Below are 9454 nucleotides of genomic sequence, written 5' to 3' on the forward strand. Positions count from 1 at the left end.
TTGGGATCCTAGATTAATTTTGAAAATGATTAAGCGGTTAATTGGTTAAGTAAATCTAGATTAGGGTTAATGAGGAAATTGAGTAAAACGTAGACTAAATTAAGGTTTTAGAGAACGTTAAGTAAAGTTAGGATATTTTAGAAATTATTTAGAGATTAAGAGAATTATGGTAAAATGTTGAATTTTGTATGCAGTGTTTGGACTGGATAATCATCTAGTGGATAACCATAAGTTAATAATGTGATTTTCAAGCTAGGAGAGGCTTATAAATCCGAAGGATCAAGCCCGAAATTGTGAGTGACAAATCCTAAGCGTTTTCTTAAGGTTTTAGTAACTCATGCTTGCTTAATTATAAGAATCTTCCAAGCAAACTAAGTTTGAAGAGCTATTGTCGCATGCTAGTTTAAAATGATGTTTATAAAGCATGTTTAAATATTTGTGTTTATGTATACAAAGCATGCATTAGAAATTTATAAAGATGTGAAAGCTCTTGTTCATGTTACTATGCTTATAAGTATACATGTTTCTAAAGGAATAAGTTTTATGATGAGCATGATAAACCCGATACTGAAGGACTCTGAGAAGGTATCTGGGCCATAGTACCTAAGGTATGACGGTACTTAATTATTATCACGTGCACGTAGGCAGAGTTGACGTTGGTACTGTTGAGATTACTCCACACCAACTAAGGATTGACGTTGAGGGATTGAGCAAAAGGGTTCTCTCTCAACTAAGGATACAAGTTATGTTTTTTTAGAGATACTATGTTTTAAAATGTTTTAAGTATGAGTTTGCTTCGCCGTTTTCAGTTTCAAGCATGATGAATATGTTTTATTAGTCACTCACTGGGCGAGTAACTCATTCTTTCAAATGTTTTTCTTTTCTCGGATAGTGGTCATCTCCCCAGAGGTTAGCTGTCATGTTGCTCTGCCACTCAAGGACTCCAGTTAAAAGTCCAAAGTCTAAAGAGAAGTTTTAGGTGTTTATTCTGTAAATGACTGTACATATGTCTTGCTCATATTAGGGACTAGTAAAGTATATTGGGACCTACTGAACTCTGTATGTGTTAATATGATGCAGTTATGTTGTCGTTGATCCCTGGTGTTCTGAGGTTATTTTTAAAGTTTCATTAGTTTGGTGAATGTTATATATGTATTCCAGGGATCTAAGCAGGTTAAGGATGTAAGTTAGACAGTAAGTGCCACAAAAGGGTCGGTAACTACTGTCGATACATTCACTTCTGGATTAAGAAGGGTAATCTGGGAGGAGGTGTGACATCCACCCCCTCCACGAGCCAACTGAACTGCACAATATCCCCAATCCAAGCAGTAAGGTCCCTATACCCCAAAGGCTGACAACCCAACCTACCTCAAAAGAAATCCACTACCACCCTCGCCACGAGAGGGAAAAGTTAGGTAGGGAACAACAGATAAACATGAATCCGCCTGAAAATCATGATGTCTTTGACCTAAAAGTCGCAAAATATTTATAGACAGCAGTTGAGCGTTGCAATGCTGAGGAGAGCATAGCTACGCTCCTATCGTAGCGTGAGCGCTCATCGTTGTGGTGCTAATTGTTATGCTCATCAGATGATTCCACTCGTGCACGAGGGTGAAATTCTACTATACATCGTAGCGCTACTATGCTTTCTTGTGTTGTGATGTACAAAATTTCCAGGTAAAATTTAAAATAATCACTATGAATTATTTGTGTTATATTTTATATTTTTTTTAGTCCAAAATTGAATTATTATATTGAGTTAATTCAATTTGAGTTTATTAACTTAATTACTTGAGGTATCTTAATTTTTTTGGGATGTAAAATTGAATTATTATGTTAAAATAATTCAACATCGATCTTTGTGATATGAGATTTCTTAAATATGGAAATATTTTGGTTTGGAATAATTAATTGGGAGTTAAGTTAGTTCTGGAATTTTAGATTAAATTTATTGATGGAATTGGATGGAGGTGATCTGAGACGTTTAAGTTTTATGTGATGGAAGGAGAGAATTAAATGTATATAGTTATAAGGAAAAGGAAAGGAAATATATATATAAAAAATATATGGAATTAGGGATTGATGAAAAATAAAATATATTTATGTGTGTGTATATACATAAGTCATTATCTCTTCGAGAAGCATCTAGAAAAAGGAAAAAAAATAATAGACCATTGTTGATCTTCTTCTTCTTCGTGTAGTTTATGCTGCCTCCTCTCTCTCTAATTACTAAATATTTATATCCACCTATGGAAGAAAAGTGACAATATATTTTTCAAAAAAGTAAAAATATTTATTAATTCATGTGTAATTACAACAAATGACATACAAATAAAGTTGGCAAAAATTTGATGATCCAACAAATAATAAGTGATATAGAATATTCGTACAAATATATAAATGAATAATGAATCACTTCAATTATTCAATCAAGATGGTGTTCTGCATTAGGGCTCTTTGCTAGGATAGTGGATGCATCCCCTTCAAAAGCAATTTCTTCTTGACTATCTATATATCATTTCCTCCCCTGCAGCGATTGATTGCATTGCAACCTCTATTATATGGATTTGCAGGATTTAATTTACATAGTTCAGGATGCTTTGCGCTGCATCCAGGACTAACATCTCCTTTTATAGGATCATAACCAATGTGATCAACTGCATTTGCTATCTCAATCATGTCAAAGTTAACCAAGAGAATCCCAAGAAAAACAGACGTGATTACCTTTAACATGGTCATCGTTGATTACAAACTCTATTACAAAACTTAAAACGTGAGTCCTTTGTGATAAGATGGAATACAAAAGGTAAGAATATTTATATATTCAAATAGCTATTTTTAATATAAGGTGGTTACACTATTTGTTGCATATGTTTATCTCGTTAGAATCTAACTTAGCAAGAACACATTTGAATGGTATGGTCAATATTTTTCCAACTTGTAGGTTCAGCCAAATGACAATGTTGGTTTATTCTTTAAATAGGGATTACATAAGTAACTAACGCAAGCAAAATAATCTTCAATTTTCTAGTAGTTGGTTACAAAAACGTTTTGTTAGGATGTAAGAATGTCCTTTTGACAATATATTCATGCAATCAAAAAATTACATAATATATGTGTGGAAATAAAACGTGAACCTACAAATGTTAAAAAATAATTAGGCATCCATGATCCAATTTTAGCCTTTGTCTTAAATCGATTTTAGTCCTAAAACATCTGAAAAAGAAACAATTTTGTCTCTAAAATTTGGATTTTGATGATTTAGTCCTCAAACTTTAAGTTTTGTAGCAATTTAGTTCCTAAAAATTAAGATGTAACAATTTAGTCCTTATACTTTAAAATTTTTATCAATTTAATCTCTATTGTAAAAATTAGAGTTAAGATTTAATGAGGTTTTTTGCATCAATAAATCGATAAACTAATTAGAGTTCCTTTTTTATATAAAATACGAAGTCTACATCATAACATAATAAAAATAGAAATCTAATTTTGATAATTTGTTTTTACGTTAGAGTGATAATGATGAATGGGCGATAAAAATGCAAGAAGGTCATGTTATTAAAGGTGTTTAATGTCTTGTGGCATTGCGGCGCTACGACATTTGACGAAAGTCGCGCGTGCTTTTGAAATGCTGTGCGTAGTGCTGCGCTTTGACATTGGAGGTTCCCGGCCCTCCAACGCCGCAACGCTGCACCCTAGTGCCACCGCGTCTCTTTGGTTTTATAAACGAATTTTTCTACCATTTTTCTTGATGAACAAACCAGTTTTCCATTTTTGCTCAATCGTTTTCCATATAAACGAAGTGTTGGCAAGAGGTATTGCCCAAAGGTTGCTCAATCGTTGAGGCTGCATGAGCGAGAGTGAGAGAGCTAGACATTGAGCGCAAGGCACTGGGTAGATGATCGTGTAGCTAAAGGCGGCGCTAAACGATGCGCTAGATGATAAAACTATACAATAGACTATGGCGCTAAATGATAGCACTAGACGATAGCGCTAAACGATGAGCTCGGGCGCTAGACGATGCATTAGGTGCGGGCACTGAGTGATAGACGCAAGCGCTACACGATGAGCGTGAGCGCTACACGATAAGCGAACACGCTAGACAATGGGCGTGATGCGTTAGACGATGGGGTCATCGCTACACGATAAGTGACGAAGAGTGGTACGTGATGAGCGGCAGCGAGATCGTTGCAGCAAGAGATTACTAAACGATGAGCTCTGCGATAGCCTATGCGCTGAACGATGAGCGACAATGAGAATGTTAACAACGAGAGATCACTAGATGATGAAGTTGTGTGTTGGGGCGTAAGTGCTATGCGATGGGCACGAGCACTAGACGGTTGGCAATAATGAGAGGTTGGATGATGAACGACAGCGAGAGGATTGGATGTTAAGCGATAGTAAGAGATTAAGTAAACGATGGAGCTATGCGATGGGTGCAAGAGCCACGGAGGAATTGATCAAACTAAGCTTTTAAAGTTCAGCCTCTCTTTTTATACTACTTTTCACTGCTTACCATTAAAGCCTAGCATGACACCTTCAGCTTAAATGGAGTTAAATTCGGTGCTTAGAACAGTCGTTGCCCTTAATCGGTGGTTAAGACTAATCAACGCATGCTTCAATCGTTTAGCTCAGCGCCCATCGTTTAGTGATTCTCTCGCTGTCGCTTCTCACCCAACAATATCGTTGTCACTCATCGTGTAGCGCATTGCCTATCGCAAAACTCTCGCTGACTAATGACCATAGTCATTGGACCGTTAGTCATCTTATCTATTATCATTATTTTCATGAATTGTATGGTTGTTAATGATTTCTTTAAATGGAATATTTCACAATGTGTTCATTGCATGACATATATTTAATTTTTTTAATAAAAAAATGTGTCCCCGACGTGTCGTGTCCTACTTTTATGAAAATCAACTTTTCGTCGTGTCGCGTGTTGGTGTTCGTGCTTCTTAGATGGGGAGTACATCCTCGGCCTCGCCCCGCCCCGTTGCCAACCCTAGTTATAATTGATATTTCACATGGAAAAAAGGTCAGTTATAGAAAAGATTTTAGAAACATCCATAGAAAAGTTTTTATTTTTGGGTTATTCCATGAAATTTTCCCAACGTAATAAGAAATTGTCAAAATTAATTTAAAAAAAAGAAAAAGAAAAAAGAAAAGAAATGTCAGTAATGAAATGCATTGCTTTTACCCTTTGTACTTGGTTCGGTCACCTTTTACAACCCAATTCCCGCCCCCGGGCATCCCCCCCCCCCCCTAAAAAAATGGAAAAAAAATATCCTTGTTCATCCTTTTTCTTCTTGCTGATGCTTCCCTTCAATCAGACTGCATCCAGCCTCCATCCAAGTGAGTTACTCGTTTTCTCCATTTTCAATAACTTCTGCACCATTTGGACATAGAATCAGTTTGTTTATTGTTGGGCAATTCTAAGTTTTCCTTTCAATTTCAGTATTGATACTTCAATTAGGTTTCTAGAATTTTAATTATATTCTTTTCGTAAGGGTTATTTCTATCAAGGATTAGTGGGGAACTACAAAAATCTGTGTGTTCTTTAACTGGAAGAAGAAATAGGAGGAAGCTGACTTCTTCTGCAGAGTGGCCTTTAATTTTATCCATTTTTTTTAGGAATAACAAGGTAGGAGAAGTAAGACATCCACCAATCTTCAAAGGATTCAGATGCCTATGAACAGGGGCAATGGGTCATATCCATACTGTAAATGTTTTAGCCATTCCAATTTGGTAGTGGGTATAGGATTGTCACTCTAGAAGAGTTTCACCAACAAATGTTGTTTTCTTGTACGCTGAATCATATTGGGAAAAAAAAAAGACCTGTGCCAAGATCCCACATCATCAGTTCTCATACCAACTCTTGATCCAGTACTTTTATGAGGGACTGATGCAGACTGACAAAAGCAACATAAATGCAACTGCAGGAGGAGCCTTAGTCAATAAAACACCGACTGAGGCAATGAACTTGATAGCTACTATGGCAATAAATTCTCAACAGTTTGGAACTAGAGTTGCAGTCAGTGTAAAGTCCGCCAATGAGGTAAGTAAACTTAAGAAAGAAATATCTGACTTAGTTTCTATTGTGAAACAGTTGGAAAAAGTGAAGATTGGACAACTTGCTGCTGTTTGCCAAGTATGTCATGGAACTAGCCATTTAGCTGACATTTGCCCAAGTGCTCTGCAAGGAGCAATTTCTGAGGTGAATGTCGTTGGAGGCTACAATTATAATGGGAAAAACAGACGGCGGGACCCATTTAGTCAGACCTACAATCCTGGGTGGAGAGACCACCCAAACTACAAATGGGGAGGACAAAATGATAGGCCCAGCCTAATCATGGAGCTCCGCCTAGTTCAGGTATGTCCTTGGAAGACATTGTTAAAATTCTCGCTAACAACTCCTTTAAATTTCAATAGGATACACAACATTTTCAGCAAGATACAAGGAAAGCCATTGAAGCTTTGGGGAGCCAATTCTCACAACTAGCCACCTCTATGAGCAAATTAGATAGACGGTTTGGCAAACTTCCGTCCCAACCTGAGTCAATGCTTAGAGAGAATGTTAGTGCAATCACATTGAGGAGTGGCAAAGAGTTGAAGCTACCTGTTGAGTCCATAAAAGAGCCAAAATTGGAGAAACCAGAAATTCCTTCTTTAGTCAGACCGTTTTGCCACCACAAAATAAATAGGGAATATCATCTCACTCTTATCCCCCTTTAGATGCATATGTACCTAAAGCCCCTTTTCCTTCCAGTCTTGCTAGGCCAAAGGAAGCAATTGCAGACAAGGACAAGGAGCTTTTGAGATGTTTAGAAGGGTTGAGATAAATATTCCTCTCCTCGATGTCGTCAAGCAAATCCCCAAATATACCAAATTTTTTAAGGAGCTTTGCATGAGGAAAAGACAAGCCAAGGAAAAATAGAGAATGGTGGTAAGTCAATTAGTATCTGCAATTCTACAGAAAAACTTACCAGAAAAACAGAAGGATCCAGGTATGTTTTCTCTCCCTTGCATCATAGGCAAAAAGAAAATTGATAGGGCCATGCTAGATTTGGGTGCATCTATAAACGTTATGCCTTATTCGATTGATCAAGAATTAAAATTAAAGGACTTAACTGAAACTGAAGTTGTCATACAATTAGTAGATAGGTCCTTTATTCACCCATTAGGAGTCATAGAGGATGTCCTAGTTTAGGTCAATGAGTTGCTTTTTCCTGTCGATTTCTATGTTCTTAAGATGGAAGAGCCCACGTCCATCCCATCTGCATCAATCTTGCTTGGGCGGCCTTTTATGAAGATGACCAAGACTAATATTGATGTAAATGAGGGCACTTTGTCTGTGGAGTTCGATGGTGAGTTGGTCAAGTTTAATATTTTCGATGCTATGAACACTTCCACCATAGGGTAAGTACATTCTTTGTGCCAGATTGATGTGTTTGACTGTCTTGAGCAGGAGGTTATATGAGATGTCTATGATAACGATGAGGATGACTCAAGAGATTTGATCCCCCTTGGGGAGCTTGCCACCTTGTCCATGACAGAGCCGGTAAGTATGCCCTCATGTTCTGATGTTGAATCTTCTGACAAGGTGCTTCCTTCTGTTTTACAAGCACCTAAATTAGAGCTGAAGGAGCTTCCAGACCACTAAAAGTATGCCTATCTGGGGGAAGTTGAGACCTTGCCTATTATTATCTCCAAGCACCTAATTGAGGAACAAGAAAAGCAGCTAGTTGAGGTATTGCAGAAATATAAAATGGCCATTAAATGGATGCTAGCCGATGATTACATACAGGAATGTATGTCATCTTAAGCCTTTTACTTAGAATTATGAAGGTTGTTAGGTAGAATATGTGTCAATCATGTTAGGAATTCACGAGAAAAAGAGTTTGCGTCGATCAGCATATCTAATCTCAGCTAACCCGTTATTTTGCGTTAATTATGCGTTCAATGTTCTATTTTTGTAGCTAATGTAGGAAATGAATGCAAACGCAAAAACTGGACCACCGCATAGACGACCGGATGGGGAGAAACACTCCATCGCCAAAGGAAACGCATTGATCACGCATGGATGTTGTGGTAATCAGCCGTATGTGTCCATCGCATGGGAGTTGCGCTCGTCAAGTGATTGTGGTCATCATGTAGAGTTGCGGTATTAAGCGAATGCAGCCATTGAATGATTGCGGCTATGCGACAACACATTCTATTGAGATCAATGCAAGGTAGGTGGAATGAACACATCAACGCATCTACCTCTAGAAAGACCAAAAGATGATGTTAACATTTCACCTACCATGCCGTTAGTGGCAAAGGTTCAGAAAGGACTAACGCGCCGAATGTCAGACTCAAAGCAGTCAAATTAATGTTGTCGGCGACCCAAGCTCTATAAATAGAAGTCGATGAGCAGAAATTCAAAGGATCCAAGGTTTTCGCCTGAGGTTCGCCTAGGGCAGATCCTTGCAATCCAGACAAATGCATGAGAAGATGGCTGAGAGTTCTTCACCTCCTTCATCCATTCCGAGTGACGACCGGAGCCTTCGATCGGAGCTAGATCTCAAGAGAGTCAGCTCCTCTGCCCATCCATGACACCACCGGCAACCTTGACGCACATCCACTGGGAGCAAATCTTTGCTTCCAGCCGGTCAATTCATTTCCCTTTGTTTTCTCATATTGTATTATATGACATTTTGGAATTAAGGAATTAATACAATCTGTTTTCAATGCATTTCTCTGTTCCTTCGACTCCATCTCCATCTTCTTTGCTAACATCTTTACTTTCATTGCAACACTTAGTGGGAGTGCTTGGGTATTGCATACTTAGTCATGTGGATTAGGAATATGAAGCATGTAGCAACCCATCTAGAGGTGTGCGTTGCTCGAGTGTGTGAGTAATCTTATTTGCTTAGTGTGAAGCTGCTGCAATGCCTGTCTATAGGCTAACGCATTGCTTGTCTATGAGTAAAGTCAGCAACAGTCAACTACCCGGGAGGATAAATGGTTGGACGCATTAAGCAAGGCATGCATTGTTCACTAGAGATAGGAGTAATCTTGCGTCAACCAAGTTCATGTGTTTGTCTTGTTTTATGTTGTGCCCAACACCCCTTTAAAGCTACTCGAGAGAGAGTCTAAATAAAGAACCTAATGACTCGAGAGAGCTAGGTTAGAATCTAGACTCTAGAGAGCGAGATTAGATCGGCATAAGCAAGAGATAGGGACTTAGAGATAAGCTCTGTCTGTCAACACTGCATCGCATGCACCCTAGGAATAGTATGATATTATGTGGTCGCCTTATTTGTGTGTGTGTCACTCTGTCATCGCATAAATGAGAATAGAGGCTTATGTGTAGGTCCTATAGACTTATCGCATATATCGCATGCGTTCTAGCATTAGAAGCCGTAGCATTCGCACCGAGAGGTGGTTTACTATTGTATGTATATTCCATGAT

General features: G+C 38.1%; 1 pseudogene; it reads left to right on the forward strand.

Annotated features, from left to right (window-relative positions):
• Window positions 1–5902: 5902 nt before the first annotated feature.
• On the forward strand, window positions 5903–7660 carry LOC150037939 (uncharacterized; annotated as a pseudogene).
• The last annotated feature ends 1794 nt before the right edge of the window (window positions 7661–9454 follow it).

Source organism: Benincasa hispida, chromosome 2, assembly GCF_027475165.1.
Source record: "Benincasa hispida cultivar pf3 chromosome 2, pf3_genome.v1.1, whole genome shotgun sequence".
NCBI lineage: Eukaryota > Viridiplantae > Streptophyta > Magnoliopsida > Cucurbitales > Cucurbitaceae > Benincasa > Benincasa hispida.